The sequence below is a fragment of the Lonchura striata genome, chromosome 8 (assembly GCF_050655825.1).
Source record: "Lonchura striata isolate lonStrDom1 chromosome 8, ASM5065582v1, whole genome shotgun sequence".
NCBI classification, from domain to species: Eukaryota; Metazoa; Chordata; class Aves; order Passeriformes; family Estrildidae; genus Lonchura; species Lonchura striata.
In genome coordinates, this window is record NC_140710.1 from 246533 (window position 1) to 263576 (window position 17044).

Consider the following 17044-nt stretch of genomic DNA (forward strand, 5'->3'; position numbering starts at 1 on the left):
GTCCCCGGGTCCCTACAGAATTTCCTGGAATCTACCATTTGACATGGAGGTCCTGCGGTCAGAAGAAGCGTTTAAGCATATTCTTCAGTGCAGCGTTTCACGTAAGGGTGGCAGCCAGCGTGTCAGCAGAAGAATGTGTGAGAGTGTGACTGTCTGTGTCTGTCTGTGAGAGTTTGTGTGTGCTTGTGTCTGCAGCTGTGTGTGTGTGTGGAGCAGATACAACCTTGTGTGTATGGCCTTTGCCTTTCAGGGGGGGTTTTCATCAGGCAGGAGGATTTTTTGGGAGTCTCCGGAGCGAGTTGCCGTGAATGTGAGTTTGTGCGTAACGCGAAGGGGGCGTGCACGTCGGCGGAGCGTTTTGCGCCGTTTTTGTTCCGGGTGCGTCATAACAATAAAAGCGTTGTGGACTTTTCTGAAATGGAGACACGGTTATATTGTGTCAATATGTATTTGGCTTGTAGTACATTATATTGTTCTGTCTTTGCAGTTGTTCCTGTCTTTTGATGTATTTTGCTGTATGTAAATTGGACTTGTACTTGTGTGCCTAGGTATGATGTATTCTTTGTTGTATTTGTCTCTGTACTTGCATTTGTATGCATTGTTTCCCTGTGTATTGCTGAAGTTTAAGGGAATAAAGATTAATCAGCCCTAATAATGATGCCTCTTACCCTCTGCCCTGCCCACCATTCATCTCCTGTCTTTCTTTGGTGTGGTTGAGTCCTATCATTTTCACCCTTTTTCTCCCTTTGCCTCTTACTTTCCTCTTTAGTCTATTCCTCACTTTATCCTTCCATGTGTAACTCTTTGTCTCTGGCTGTGTTTTCCTTTGTTTCCATTTCTAACACATCTCTATGTTTCTCTAACCCTATTTCCTTCTCACCCTATTTTCTTCCATTCCTCTACATGTATTTCCCCATGTCTCTTTGTCTGTCTCTTTCAATCTAGGTTTCACTATGTTTTCTTCTTTTTTTTCTCTTTGTCAGCCTTTGTCTTTCTAACACTTGCTATCATTGTCTTTGTCTCTGACCCTTTTTCCTTTTCTGTCCAACTTTAACTTTTTTGTCTAACTCTCTATTTCTTTCTCTCTTGAACCCTACCTTGTGTTCAGTCTCTCCATTTGTTTTCCTGTAGGTTTTCAGCTCTATTTCTTCTTTTTCTTGTCTCTCTATTTGCTTTTCTCTTTCATTTCAAGTGCTTCCTTTTCTGTTTGTCTTTCACTCTTTTTCTCTTTACCCCACCTTTCTTTCCTCTTTCTCTGCCTTTCTCTTTCTAATCTGACTTTTTTGGTTTTTCTTTTTATCTCCGACTCTTATTTTTCTTGCTCTGTTTTCTTCTTACTCTCTCCTCTTCATTTTTTTTTCTCACTCTCTCCTCTTTCTTCTCACTCTCTCCTCTTTCTTCTCACTCTCTCCTCTTTCTTCTCACTCTCTCCTCTTTCTTCTCACTCTCTCCTCTTTCTTCTTCTTCTTCCTCCCTTCTCTTTTTCTTCCTCTTACTCTCTCCTCCTCTCTCCTCTTCTTCTTCCTCTTAGGCTAAATACTTGTATCAGACATTTTAAACAGGTCTTTTATACAGAAGTGAATACATTAAAAGAGAAAGGAAAAGAAAATAACTGGTAATATATTTCAAAAGTCAAACCAGTATTTAATTTCTGCATCAAGTATTGCAATCAAAGACACCTAAAAGATTCACCTTTCCATAAAATCAAGGTTTTAGTTAGTGAGATGGTGGTTTACTTATTTAGGTGGTTGTTTTTTGTCCTTCTAACAGCTTGTATTTTTAACTGTTCAGTCCATCAGCAGACAGACACCCTGTCCATCTTAACATAGGCTAAGATGGCCATAAAAATAGTGCAGGTGATGACATTGGTTAGCAACCTTTTCTTCTTCATCATCATCATCTCACATTAACAAAGAGAGACGAAAGGCACAAGGAATTCAAATTATTAGCTTTGAGAACTGAAATAAAAATCTTCTTTCCACAATTAGCCTACATATAGTGGCATTAGAAATACCACTTTAAGTTCTGAAAGTACTGGAAGGAATTTATACCCAAAGGATCCTAATTCTTTGGTAAGTCAAAGCTGCCATTTGTACCTGTGAACAGTATCACTTGGAGAAAATGCAACACTTAGGAAGAGTTTTAATTGTTTTTTTCATTACTTGACTCTGTCATTTTTTTCTGAAGTTTTTACAGCTTCTTGCATTCAAATGAAGGAAGATTAAGGCTGGATGGTTAAGGTTGTAATGCAGCATTTCAAAGTAATATTAGTGAAGATGTACTAGAAACTGCATTGCTTAGAAACCTATTATTTCAATAATCCTTTCTCAGAACTTCACAAAGGTCCTTTTATTGTGTCTCTGATAAATAAAATGTGATTTCTATTTAGAAAGAATTAAGGTAGTGAAGACTAACTAGAGAAGAACATGCAACCTTATAGATACTGAGGCAAAAAATAAAGCAAAATGGTTAGTTGCTGGTTCCAACTGGTATTTTTAAGTCTGTACGGCTAAGCATCTCTATCTTATATTTGTGATCTTTCTGCAATTTTGTATTTATGGGGTTTATGCCTGTTCAGAGTAATTAGTGTTGTTTACATTAGAACAAATACTGAAATACAAAAAATGAAAAGTTATTGGCAAATGGGATACAGAGTAGCAAATCTGGAAATTAGACGCTGCTGATGTTTATCTGTAATGAAATTTGGCATAGGACCAGCAATAGCCAGAAGTAGGTAGAATATCCTGTGATACAGCATCTGAAATTCATCAAAACCCCCCTCCAAATTACCTTCAGTATTGTAAAAGTTTCCATTCTTTTTATTATTTGTACTTTATTAGAGGCATCTTGTCAGTACTACTTTTTCTTAGCCTTATCCGGAGATGCTTTCTTATGTCTGACTCCTGAAAGCCTCTGTGCAGAACCAGAGTTCTGCAGAGCTTTTTCCCCTGTATTCCTTCCCTTTTCTGTCTTCCCAAAAGCTTTTGGGATTTTGGCTTTTACACCATAATTTACTTAATTGCCTTTTCGTGTCAGATAATTCTTATGCATATAACATCTCATTTTTAACTACCTGCTTGGTATTGCTACAACATCAAAGAATTTATAAAATTATTCTTTGTTCTCTTATTAGATTTTTTGCTTTGTCCTTACAGAATCTTCTCTGATAAATAGAAGTGGTAGTGCTTTTTATTTACCGCCTTAATTTCCTGCAGTAAAAAAACACTCTATGTTCATTAATCATTCAACGACAAAGGATATTCTGTATTGGAGCCAAAATTGTATACATTTCTAAGCAACTACAGCATTTTGCTTTATTTTCTTAAATCTGTTTCAGAGCTTTGATCAAATTGCACTCTCCAATTGTTTTCCAAAGGGTGTAATAAGAGAAAAAAAATAACCATTTTTATAACGAAATTTCAAGCAAATAAAATCCTTAGAGGAAATTTGATTCTGTAAATGAGGACTAGGAAGAGGAAGGTCATAAGAAGTTACATCATCGGAGTTTAACCATCCCCTTAGCACACTGATCTAAAACAGGAAAAGCGTATGAAAAACTGCAGAGGTGTCTTCTGAGAAGGTATATGCACATTTCACATACTTCTTGTTCTGTATCTTTCTTCTAAACAGTGATTAAAGCAGCTCCCAGTACAGATCTGTAACAAATTCATGAGCAAATCTGATAAAACGTGTCTTTGAGTAAACTGTGAACCTAACCTGACAACTAAGATAAATAGTTTGTCAGTTGATCTAACCACACCATTCTTTTCTCCTGTATCTGGTTTCTTTTCTTCAGAATTAACCCAGTACTTTCTCCCCCATCGTGCTTTACAAACAACCTCCCTATCTGCTTTTTGTGCCCTATGAAGCCAAGAGGAGCAGTGATGCACAGGAACACTGAAACTCCAATGTCTGGTCAACTAAATCTGGATGATGCTTTTTAGGAGCAGCAGAATGATTTTTCTAACTGCAAAAACTGTTATAATACCACTTATTTAAACTTGATTTCCTGTTCACTTGTGAATTGATTATTTGACCTTAAATTGTTATGGTTTTTTTGACCATAAAGCCAGTTCTGATTTGCTGAGTTGATGCAGTAGAAAATACTTATATTTACATTGTTCAGCTGTTCGCAGGTAAAGTTGCATGATTCAATAGCCACTGGACATGCTGAGTTCTGACTGGCGTGTTAAAATTTTTCTAATATGTGGGAACTCAAAATGTCTCTCAGACATTTTTAGAGGTTCCAGGCCTTGGTCAGAGGCATTCTAGACCCTGGCAGACAGCTGAAAAACAGCTGTGATTTTGAGTTTGAGCCATGGAATGAATTGCCAACTTTGGAGGTGGAACAAGCAATCACAAAAGGTTAGATAGTATAGTAAAAGTAGTTACAAAGTAGAGGGGAAATTTTTTAGTATTGTACAGGGGGGTTTTCACTTTGTAGGTGGGGGTCAGAAGTTCTAAGATGGAGGAAAGTGGGCTGATCCTGTTCTTCCTCCTTCTTTTTCCTTACCTCCATGTTCTTGGTGATGTTGGCACTCACAGATTGGTTTAGAGTAGAAAAACACTTGGCAACTAGGTAGTAGGTATTGGGGAATAATTGTAAACATGTTATACGTAATATATCTTATAAAAGATAGCAGCAGCCCTGGGCGGAGAGGGAGACGAAGAAGACAGCAGATCGAGAGGATGTCAGGGGCTGTGTGTGCCTCTACCCAGGCCGCTGATCAAACAGCCGCAGTCCAAGAACATAATCTGTTAGATAACTAGCGATAAACTGCCTTGAGACCGAACAGCTAAAGCCTGCGGAGTTTTTCTTTGGAAGCACGGGTTGGAGGAGGAATTTCACCACCACATGAGACCCCAGAGCAAGGCCGGGGTTCTCACAGTAATAAAGATGCACCCTTTGTTTATCCACCTTTGTCATTTATACATCCAGCTGTGAAGCTCTCCAGCTTTGCAGTGCTGTTTACTAGGACAATTGAATACCATAACTTCCCAAATTTTGTGTACGTGACCAATCAATATGCAGATTTTATAGCCATAATTTCACACACAGATAATTTGTTAATCGGGCTGCACGCTAAGCTGAGGAAAGCAACACAGCAAATAGTTTTTGCTTTTTTGATAGTTTCTGCCATGTTGAGCTCCCATTCTGTCCATTGGTAATGATTGTACCTCTCATGGGAGGAAATCTGACGGACAAACATACAAAACAATCCACTATTTGGCATAGAGGGAACTAACAACAATAACAGAAGTTTAATATTTTGCTTTCTTTGTCACCTAAGGGTGTGAAAGGTATTCTAGTTCATTGAGTTTATATTCTGCCGCTGATCTTTAGCTGAGGGACACAAAGATATATGTGTTATGCGTGTTTGCATATTTATGTGTTTATATATGCATGTAGATATAGACATATAAAAACACATAAATACACACAGGTGGGGGTGTATGTATATGTATGTATTTATATATATATATATGCCTGAGGTCATATGTGTGTGGGATTCAGTTTGTGTTCTGTTAAACCCAGCCCTCTGTGTGTGTGTGTTTGCACCTCGTCCACAGGAGCTGGTTACAGTGCTGGCTATTGAACTGTTGTTGTTTTCAAGCTGTAATTTATTTGGTAATGATATACAATGTTTCACAGTGATAAGGAGTCAATAATGAATATGTTATGCTTTAACATCATAAAGACATCCTTAGGAAAAAGTCCCTGTCTTTCTCCAACAGTGATCCATATGGTGTGCTACTAAAAGGAGATGATCTCTGAGTGAACAAATGTGAAATAATACAGACTTAATCTTTATTGCTCTTTTCCTATCAAGATAGCCTTTGTTGTCTGGCCTATGAAGACACTGCAAGACTACTCACTCATACAGCATTGTTGTATTGTTCACTTTTATTTTCTCTAAAGCAGACCGGGGTTGTTTTTTTCTTTTTCCTTTGCATATGTCTTAAGAAGTTGACCTTTAGCTTTACTAATGCAATTAATAGTTTTTGCTTCCTATCTCCTATAAATGATGTTGGTGAAATAGGTCACCTGATTTCATGTTCTAGTAGGTACAGTCAGAGAAAATTCTGGATATGTAAATTATCATATTTAATTAGCATTATTTCTATCCTCTTTATTACACATTTTGCAATACTATTGATTGTTGGACCTAGAGTATCTTTTGTCCTCAAGCCACACACCTAGAAGTCACCTAAATCTTCATTTTTTCTGAGGATAATTCAGCTTGGAATAATTTTTTTAAATCTAGATTAAGAGTAAATAATTTAAATGGAAGTTTTGACAGGACCACACGTATAAGGTTTTGAAGTATTTCAAGACTACGAAAAATTGCTACCCTGTCATCTGACTTTTTAGTCTTTATCTAAGACATAAACCACATGTTTGTTTGATGTTTGATTTTTTGTCATAAAAGGAGTAGGTGCTTTATCAATAGACTTTATTTTAATCAATACTGCCTCGATTATTCCCTACATGAATCCAATTTTTATTTCTACTGTCTAGAGTGGGAAAATATGAGAAAGAGTTCCCCACATCAAATCCATCTGCATCATCTCAGAGGCTGCCTTCAGTAGCTTAAACATGACTAAACCCCTCCCACTGTTACACTGGAAAGAGTCTTGATGACTCAAAACTTTAAAAAAACCTTGTCGTTTTCACTCCATTTAAATGTGTCACTTTTAATAGCAAAACAAGTAGAGAAATTCCAATGTGAACTCATTTTAGAGCAATGACCAAGTATTATGAATATTTGACTGTATTTAATCTTTCAGCTCCTTTTCTTATTGCATCCTTAACCCTACTCCTGAAGGGACTTGGATTTAAATACAGTAGAATTTCCAGTGTTGAGCAAATCTCTGGTTTCATACCTGAAGATCTCCTTAGTTCAAAAATCCACTTTGTAATTAATTTTATTTATGCTGTGCAACTCTGCTTTCCCAGATATTAAAAAGCATATTGGCAAAGAATATGACATTATTTCTTGAATAAAATGACAGGAAGTAATGCAGCAAGATTTTCTGCCTTGAGAGTCACCTGACTTCTCCATTCAGTGACTTTATATTCCTATTCAGGGATTATTATACCTAAGAGATCCAGAGTATAGCCAAGAGAATAGTAATAGAGAAGTTCTAACTGTAATGCTGATTTTCTACTGTTTGTTACTATTTCCTCACCCATAAAAGGCACTTGTAATTAATTTTCTGTTCCCTAGGACCACCTGTAGAAGTAAACTTCACTATTGGTGATGAGATTTAAACACGAAGAAAAAAAGCTGGGTAAGTATGAAGTTGTTAAACTCGCTGTCACGAGACTGTATTGTTGAAGACTGTTACAGGGATGATGGGAGTCTGGGATAAGTTTAGCTATGAAAACTTAGTTCCATTTCATCAAGGAGGCTTAAAAGAAGACCCAAATTGGGTTGTATTTTTTTGCTGTTGTTGGGTTTTTTTTGTTTTTTTTTTTTTTTAAACTGAATATTTTTGGAAAAAATATGAAGTAGTTATCTCTGACATTTCTATTGACAGGTGGCCAATACATGTCTGGGGAATCGTAATGATTCAACATCTCGTTTGGAAGCAGCAGAAACAGAGACAAGCTTTCAGGTATTCTCTTCCAGAGTAATTTTTGGGGTTTTACTAAAAGGTCTCATGAGATTCAGTTACTTAAAGTAGACTTACACATTCTTCACCAAGTTCTGTCTCAAAAGAGAAGACTACTTAATTCAGACTTTGACTGTGTCTGATTGTAATTGATCTGTTCAAAATTATTTCTGGCTGGTAACAATTTGCAAACTATTAAATATTTGGAAAGCTGGTAGTCAAATTACTTAATTTGACAGTGTCATGTGTATAGCCCTGGAAGCAGGAGTAAGGAGAGTTTTCCAAAATAATTGAATATTAAATACCTATGTGGTTGTTTATATATATATATATATAATATGCAGTGATATGAAGCTGTATGTAGCATCAGACTTGTATGGTTTTGCACTTAGAGATCAGGACCCTTTTCTAGGGACAATTCCAATTTTAACAGACTTTTTTATTTCTGTTTATGTATATATGTATTCTATACACCATATTTTTACCTTTACAGAAGTTTCACAGCCCTCCATGGACTAAACCTGAAGATGAAAAATCACCTGAAGAAAAAGAGAAAAAATACAAAGAATCAGTTAGTACACCAGAATAAAAACTCTAAATGCTACTAACCTACATTGAAAAATGCCAATCACTTCCATTTTCATGTTCTGCTAGCACAAAGGCATGAAATGTCCCAGGTTTCTAAAGCATGCATTTTTCACTATTTTATGAATGTCTGTAAATTAGTCTATAACAGACCAGTTAGTACCTTCCAGCAATAATCCAAAATTGATGTTTGAAGAAGTGCTTTGTAATGCAGTCCAGTTTTTGAACTCTTGTTCTACCTTATCAGTAATTGTATACTATAAATTACCCATTTCGTAAACAACAGTCATTCTCAAGTATATTTCTCACTGTTTTATTTCATGTAATTTTGTGGCAGATTAGTTCTAATATTAAGAGGCAGTCAATGTGGAGGGGGGAAGATATCTGTGTAACCATATTTGAAGTACAATCCTTAAGTGCAACTGCAAAAAGACAACTGTGTGTGTGGGGGGTCCATGTATGCTTACCTTTTAGTAATTCCATCTCAAATCTAATTACTTACACAATAAAATATGCTTATTTTCTTCTTTCTTTCCTCAGTGCTATCTTAACTAGTTCATTTATGAACACTGAAAAGCTGACAGAATTGGATTTTAAGGGATGGAGATGGAGAGAATCATTACTTTAAGGATTCAAGCAAAAAAAATGTGCAGGTGGTACTGAGTTACAGTGTCATAGCTTGGATGGCAGCCGTGGGAAGTCGGTTTCATCCCTTGTGTTTGTGCTGATCTCGACGGGATGGAATACACTTCCAAGGGGAAAGCCCTGTTTGGTCCACTACAGTTGGCCTTTGATCCCTCCATCGGGGAGGACTGATTGGAATCAGCTCTGTCACTCATGGATTCTTTCAGTTTCTCCTTAGTCACACTATGACAAGAAAGCAGAAAAGAAAGGGAGAAGAGAGAATGTTTTTCTTTTTTGGGTGCATGTCATTATTGGTCTAATTTAAGAATTCATATGCCATATCTTTTTGAGATGCACATCTTTCAGGAATGGTTGGAACAGTAAACTGCCTGATGCAATGCTATCTATCCCTAGCAAGAATTGTCTTAAGCATTTGTAACTTGTAAACTTCCACCTTGGTCTTAATGCACACCTCAGCACATTTTCAACTAGATTTGAAGTAGTTATAATAATTTACTTTGTCTTGCTTTGTATCAGTTTAAAAGCAAATAGACAAATCTTTAACTTAGTGATGCTCTGTCTTCAGTTTTAGCATTTAAGACTTTACCTCTCCTTCAACAGTCTCCTTCAATACCTCCTTGTCCTTGCTGGTGTGAAAAATGCATATTTTATGATTGGCTTTTCGCAAAGGCTATAATGAATATTCTATGTGTAATGTTAGAACGTTATGCTGTGTTAATTCACTTAAGTAGTGTGTTAAATACAGTTTTAGGTTCTAACCTAATGTTAAAATAGAGACTATGTATGTGGGGAAGTTTTTTTTTAGGAATGAGATACTTACTTCAAAGAACACCTAAATCTTCCAAAGCAGAGGAATTTATGGCTTTTATCAGAAGAAGTTAATTTCTTCAGGCCTTACTCAGACTCAAAGATGCCAGGGGATTAAAGGAAACAATTAACATACAACAAACAGAGTTTCTTGTTTAAAATAGAATGCATTCGTAACCATAAAAGATATATAAATGTGCAACAAGTATATTAGTTTAAGGGTGATTCCTTTATTCACAAGTCATGCTTTTCGTAACTTAATGTCCGAGAACATCCGGACGTCCGTAATTCTTTACTTTTTTATTGTCTTGTAATTGTCCTAACTCTAAACTTTAGTACTCTAGTGATATTATTATTTTTATAACCATTTTATTATTATTAAACTTTTAAACTTTTAAAAACCAAGTGATTGGCGTTTTTCACACTGGTATGAGTAATCTTTCACCCTGACATTTTGTATGTGCTCCTCTACTCAAAGATAGATAGTTGCAGTTTCTCTGCCTTTTTTAAAACTAAAAAACCTCATGAGCTGACCAAATGATGACAAAGTACAGCTTAAGACTATCCATGTTAAGAGCCAAAAGACACGAAATCGTGGCTATGAAATTAATCAGGTAAGAGATATGTGGCTCTTTGCATTTGATCCTAAATCTTGCTGAAGACAGTCTGCTTTCTTTCAAAATTTTCAGTGGGCAAGACACTTGTGGTTTTGTCATATCTACAGCTGGCATTAATTTCTAGTGATGCTAAAAGCAGCATTTCTTTGCATGTGACAGACCTTAACTGAGAAGGTCACTGGAACTCTGTTTCAGTCACCTGTCAAGAAAGGATCTGCACTGCGCAGTGGTTGAAGCCCTCCAGCAGGACGAAAGCCAACGAGCACAATGCTTCCTGTAGCTTTAGAAAGAAGCCTTTGTCAGCAGGATCCCCTTCATCAGGCAGCCTGGAGTAGATACTATCCACAGGGCTCCTTGGCTGCCTTGGTCACGGGTTCTTGCCTACAGGCTTTGGACTTGCTCGTGGCTGTTCTTCAAACACGGCTCCTCACGTGGAATCCACTTCTTGGTGCAGAGGGCAATCCCTCCATCTCCCCTTCCTCCCCTGTATCTTCTGACCAGGCTGGAGCTCTCAGTAGTGACACTGCAGTCATGGGATTCATCCCACCACATCCCAGAGATGCAAAAGGCCGTAACTTTCCTGCAGCACAGCGGCTTCCAGCTCCTCCTGTTTCTTGCCCGTGCTGCAGGTGTTGATGGAAGGCGCCTCAGCCTGCCTGTCAGCCGTGTCACCTTCCCAGAGGAACACCCCTTTTCTTCCTTTCTCACAATTTTCTGGTGTTTTCCCGCCAGCTTTTATTCCCTTGGCTTTCCTGACAAAGCCAACCCTAGACTTGCCTTGGCCTCTTACCACTCCCTGGCACTTCACTGCCTTGCATGCCCATCTCCCGCCTTGGATAAATGAGGTTTTTGTTTTAAATTGGTAACTATTTTTATATTAAGAGTTAATAATGTAAGGGCTTTTTAATTATATGGATTATTTGTAATGTTTTTTATTGGTATATTAAGTAAGTAGGTAAAAAATGGATTTTTTTGAGAAGTGCTAGATAAATACAAAGTATTTAAACTTGAAACTTTAGTGAAAGTTACTTAAATGTTTGTTTTAGGTTGGTTAATTGGTAAAGTGATATAATTATAAGTAAATAAAGTAAATAGAGTAGAAGTATAATATTTGATAGAATTTTATACTTTGAAAGTTATTAAATAAGATTTTTATAATATTGATTTTTATATTTATAAAGAAACCTAAAGTTTATATATTTTGGTGGGTGCAGTACAAGACGTCAGGTGTAAGTTGCAATTCTTGCATAATCTACATTTGTATTTACATAGTGTAATATATCTGTGTATTTACATTGGTGTTTTGTGGAGTGGTGAGTGTGTTTTTTGTGTGATCTGGTTTTATGTTCCTTATTGAAATTTACTTGGGTTTTTGTACTTGTTGAGATATAAGTAAACTTTATGTTTTGATATAAGAAATAAGTATTGTTAAGTTTTGTTTTATAAAATTGTATAGACTTGCAAGATAATGGTATAAGTTGTTATAATTTTTCAGTTATAAGCATGAAGAAATATAAGAATAAAATAATGTATGTAGTAAAGAAGAAATTGATAATAATTAGGAATTACTTAGATAATATCTATAATTAGTAACATAGGTGAAATTATATCATTAGTAAGTATTAAAAGATGGTACATTATTTTAGAGTTTTTAACAATTGATAAATGTTAAATTAGTAGTAAGTTAAATAATTATGTGTGGATAATGATTTTTTAAGTTTAAAATAATAAGTTTATTTGTTATATTGATAAAGTTAAATTGTTAAGTTAAAATTATTTGAATTTTATTTTTGACGTAGAAAATATTTGGGTTTCCTGTTAATTATTTTATTTAGGTAGATATAGGGTTAGGTTATAGTTTAAATTTTAATTGGTGTATGTTACTTAATATATTTTTATATAATGTTTTTAAAAATAGTAGTTAAGAGTAAAAATGTTAGGATTAAAGATGAATCACATTATTTAATAATTGGATTTTTTAGAAGTGTTTTTAGAATATATTTGAATATAGTAAACTTTTTTTTAAAGATTTGAAAGTGGTTATGGACAGGATTGTGAGTTTGGATTTGGATATTGAGAGTGTGAAGGTGGAGGAAATGTATGAGAGAGCGATTACTTAGTGTGAAACTTAGAAAAAGAAATTAATGTTGTAGTTGAGTTTTATATTGAAGTGATTTTGTAATAATAACTGAGGAAAGTGATCAGATTAACAGTTTGGAGGAGGTTTTTAATGAAATATATTTTTTTTAGTCTTGAAAAATATTTAAAACTATGAGATAAATTTAGGTTAAATTATAGAGTTAGTGTAGAGATTAGTTAGAGAGTTAACTTGTTTTAAGAGCTGTAAAAGTAGAGAAAAAAAAAGTAGGAATTAGAAATTTTATGTAAGAGTAGAGATTGTAATGAAGAACAGAATTTTTGATGAAATTGATGATACAATACACTGTATTTTTTTTACTTCTGAATAGGTGTTTGGTAGTGTTTTCTTTTAGTTGTTTTAATTTGAGTTGTTTTATTTTTTTTAAGAATATTAACCATATACTGTATAGTTTAGAGAAGTGATTTTTAATAAAACTTAGGATAGGTTATATTAAATAACATTTAAATTTAGATTGAATGAATTTTGATAGTAAGGAATAATAAACTTAATTTTAATAGATAAAAAGAAACTTAATGTATTTATTTAAATGTATTGACATTTAATTTTGTTTGATTTTATTAACACTTAACATATTGAATGTTGTTATTTATAAATATTGAAGGTATTTTAAGTCTTTTGGTTTTGGAGACATTTTAGCTTGTTGAGTTAAGATTATTACTTATATCTTTACAGGGTAGTTTTATTTATTGGGAAATATGTTTCTCAGTAATAGATTTTTATTTATGTTACATTTTAAATGGTACTAATTTGTGTAGTGGGTTTTGTTAAATGTAGGATATTGATTAGATTGTTTTATATTTTTTGTGGGCTTGGACAAATATTTATCTATACAGTTAGGCTTTTCTATATTTGAAGTAAGTTTTGATGGGGTTTTTTTTTAAGAGTTATTGATTTAGAATTTTAAGAATATTTGGTGTTTGGAATAAATAAAATCGGGGGTTTTTTGGATACGGTCGAGCTGTATTTTTAGTGTTAGCAAGGACTAGTTTTGGTACGTTATTTTGATTTTTTTTGTTTGCTTACGGGGAGGGTCTCCTGTTAGATGTGGAAGCCTGAGACTGGCACAAGGACTTTTTATCTAATGCTTGATGAGTCTGTTTTATGGGGAGGAGGTGTTATTTTAAGTTTTATAAAATACACTGAGAATTAGTTAAAATCATGGAAGAAACATTATGGTAATTAAAGGGTGCTACGTTTGAAGAGCTATAAATCTTTTTAAATACCTGCTTGATGTAAGGTGAGCTTAATCTCCTTTTTCTGCCCCAGAAAGCATCGGGCACGTCCACATCGATGGCACCACCTCTGCCCACTGCTCCTGCTCCACCCGACCAAAAGCAAGAGCAAAAGTTGGTTGGGCTTTAAGAACTTGCAATAACTTTGAAGCAAAATAAATCCCATTTTCCCCTGTGTTTTTTCCTTTCAGGTGCTGCACTCACCTCTGCGGACACGCACCGAGCTCTCGCTGCAGGAACCCGTCAGGCCTCGGTGGCTGTGAGTTCATGTTCTTCTCCCTGGGGAAGAGGAGAAGAATGTGATTAAATAAGTAAATAAATAAATAAGTAAATAAATAAATAAATAAATAAATGCTGAGGAATTGCAGAAATGTTTTCTGGAGCCTTTCCCCTTCGGTGCCCCTGTGCTGTGTGGGACACGGGCAGAGGAGCCTCGGGCTGGAAAGGGGCAGGAGAAAGGCAAAGGGACCCCACGGTGTCCCCAGGGCACCGTGGGGACAGAACGGACACTGCGCGGGCACGGGGAGGCGAGGAGTGACAGTCTGGGCCAAAATCCCAGCTCACCCCAGGGAAATTAGTGAGGGACATTTTGGAGGGGAAAGCTGAGGTCACGAGTTCACCCAGCCCGGCCACGTTGTGTTTGCACAAAGAGGCACCAGAGGTGAAGGTCAATCCTGAGCCAACCCTGCTCAACCTCTAAGTCCCAGAATAAATCCTACAAGCTGCCCACTGAGGGACTAAAAATACATAAAAGAGAACCAAGAGCATTCCGAGAGCAAACCAGAAGGTTCCTGGGAATCCCGTTGCAGTGTTGTCACAGCCTTTTTGACAGAGCTGTAAGATTTTTATTTCAATGCTGCGTTTCTCTCCTGGGATCATTCACTCCGTGGGCTGTGGGGATTTTTCGGGTTTGAACTCCCTCACGGTGGCCCTGACACTGCTCAGAAGCTGGAGGAAGAGCAGAGCCAGTGCTCCTGGCAGGGGCAGGGAGTTTTCCCCCAGAGCAGATCCAGCAGCTGCCCTCCAGCCCGGCCAGGAGGGATCTGCTTTGGCTCCTGCAGGGACAGAACGTGTTCAGGTGCTCCAGGTGACATTCCAGCAGCCTCATCTCCCATCCCTGTTCCTGCCCCTCCTGCTCTCAGCTCCTGCCCCACCAGCTGTGCCAAGGGAATTTGTCCCACCAGCAGCAGGGGAAGGACAAGAGCTCCCACCCTGGCACTTGGATTGTCCCGCTGGGGGATGCTGCCTGCTGGGATTTAGATCATTCCATACATTTGGCTGCTGAAATTTCCCAGCCCAGGGGCTTTAGCACAAAGATTGTTCTTTGTATGGTGCCTGGATTTGGGGTTCAGTATCAGCTTTGCTAGTTCAGATGAATTATACCCACAGCCCCAGGTTCCCTGCTGAATTCCTGCTGGAATAACCTGACAGTGCCTCGTGGAGATTGGAAATTCCCATGCAGAGCTGCCACTTTAGCACCAGCTGTGTCAGGAACCAGCAGAGGTTCCAGGGAAGCTCAGTGGGATCAGGACAAGGACAGGTCTCTATTCCACAGAACTTGCTATTTAAAACCCTCATCCCCCAGCCCCAGGGATGTGTCTGGGGTCACTTGACAGAGTTCCCTGGAATTCAACTGATTTCACTCCCCGGAGCTCAGGCTCCAGTTGATGTTTTAAAGCAGGACAAGGCAGTGGCTGGATGAGCTCCCGGCCTGTGCTGAGGCAGAACATCTCTCCTGCAGAAGCTCAGCTCCTTTCAGAGCCTCGGCAGTGGCCTCTGCATGTCCTTTCCCCTCAGGAAAGGGATGCACATCCCTGCCTGCAGCACATCTCCAGTGGGACCCACCTGTGAGAGTTTTCCATCCCTTCTGCACCTCCAGCTGGCTCCCTGGAAATCTCCAAACATAATTGCACTCCAACCTCTGATTTCAAGGCATCTCCAAGGCTCTTGCTTGGCATTTAGTACCTGTGAAGGAAGATTGCCTTGGCTCAAATGCTGCTGGTGAATGATAGCCTCCGGCTAGAAAAGAGGGAGGAGATTTGGGATGGCTGGAACATACCTGGCAGCTGTGTGGGAGGTCAGAAACAGGGATTGCTGTCAGAGCCCCTCTGCAAACGGCCGTGCCTCCATTCCCAGGTAATGCCAGCCGTTCCCTGGGGTCCCTGTGGGCTGTCGGTGGCGTCTGTCCGGGCTGAAGCATCCCTGCGTGCCTGTGGGGAGCAGCCCCTGGCCGAGGAGCCGCGGGCAGCCCTTCAGCCGTGTCCGTGCCAGCGCTGTCCCGTGCGCCGGTGCCCGTGCCGGGACGTGCGCTCGGCACGCTGCGAGTCACGGGCAGGGCACGGCAGCTCCCGCCCCGCAGAGCCAAGGACAGGAGGTGCTCTCTGCCCTTCGGAGCTCCGGCTCCTCCAGCCCCGCACCGGGCACAGCCGGAGCGGGAGCAGCGGCCCCGGCGGAGCGGCCGCTCCCGGCCGCGGCGCCGCAGCCCCGCTCGTCCGGCGGGGCTCCCCCGGGGATGCGGACACGGGGCGGGGGAGGCGGGCGCTGCTGCTCGCAGGGGAGCGCGGTGGCCACGGGGCTACCGGGGCGGGGGGGCTCGGCATCCCGCGGGGGCTGCGGGGCGGCTCCGTGTCCGCCCGCGGGGCCGGAGGCGGCGCTGCGGGAGCGGCGGTGCCGATGGGGTCCCGGCCCCGACGCAGCCCCGGCTCCCCGCGGCCACAGCGAGAACGGGACCCGAGCCCCGGCGGGACCCGAGCCCCGCGCCGGCCGCAGCTGGAGCGGCGGCGCCCGTCCCGGAGCGGCTCCTCCCGGCCGCGGCGCTGCCGGTCCCGATCCCAGCCCCGATCCCGCCTCGACCCCCCGGCCCCGGCACCCCCTCCCTGCCCGCCGAGGAAGGAGCGGCTCCGCCCGGCTCCCCCAGCAGACACCGGCGGGACCAGAACCCGAATCCCGATCCCGATCTCAGCTGAGCGCCTCGGACGCCGCGCAGGCCGGGAGCTGCCCCGATCCGATCCCCGCACGGAGCTCCGAGCGCCGGTCCCGCCGCAGTCCGTCCGAGCATCCACACAGAACACGGGGCGGGCGCGGAGCCGCCGCCATTTACGGGCGGGGGGCGGGGCCGGGGGCGGGGCCAGCACAGGTGCGCGCACAGGTGCGCGGGGCCCCAGCGCGCCTGCGCGGGGCGGGGCCGCGGGTATTTAAACCGCGGGGCGAGCCCGGCGGAGCCATTTGGTGCTGGGCGCTCGGAGCGGGAGGTTGCGGCCGGTCGGGCTCTATATCTCTTTTTCTTTTGCTTTTGTTGCGCGTTTCTTTTCTTTTGTATTTTTTTTTCTCTATGCCTCTCTTATCGACCCTCCCTTCCTCCCCTCCCCCACCCCCTACAC

At 40.2% G+C, this 17044-nt stretch overlaps 1 long non-coding RNA gene and 1 pseudogene across 2 annotated transcripts in view; one reads left to right on the top strand and one right to left on the bottom strand.

The window, feature by feature from the left end:
* Positions 1–8729, top strand: part of LOC146766710 (uncharacterized) — a 15020-nt gene extending 6291 nt beyond the window's left edge. The window contains exons 4-5 of the long non-coding RNA XR_014956967.1: positions 1–7620; positions 8111–8729. This is a non-coding gene — a long non-coding RNA (uncharacterized LOC146766710). The remainder of the gene's footprint in view (positions 7621–8110) is intronic.
* On the bottom strand, positions 1624–17044 carry LOC144246621 (uncharacterized; annotated as a pseudogene). Its single transcript, XR_014956966.1, has 4 exons — positions 15724–17044; positions 15510–15629; positions 13869–13943; positions 1624–13747 (listed from the first exon to the last, which is right to left on the bottom strand). The product of XR_014956966.1 is annotated as an uncharacterized LOC144246621 (transcript).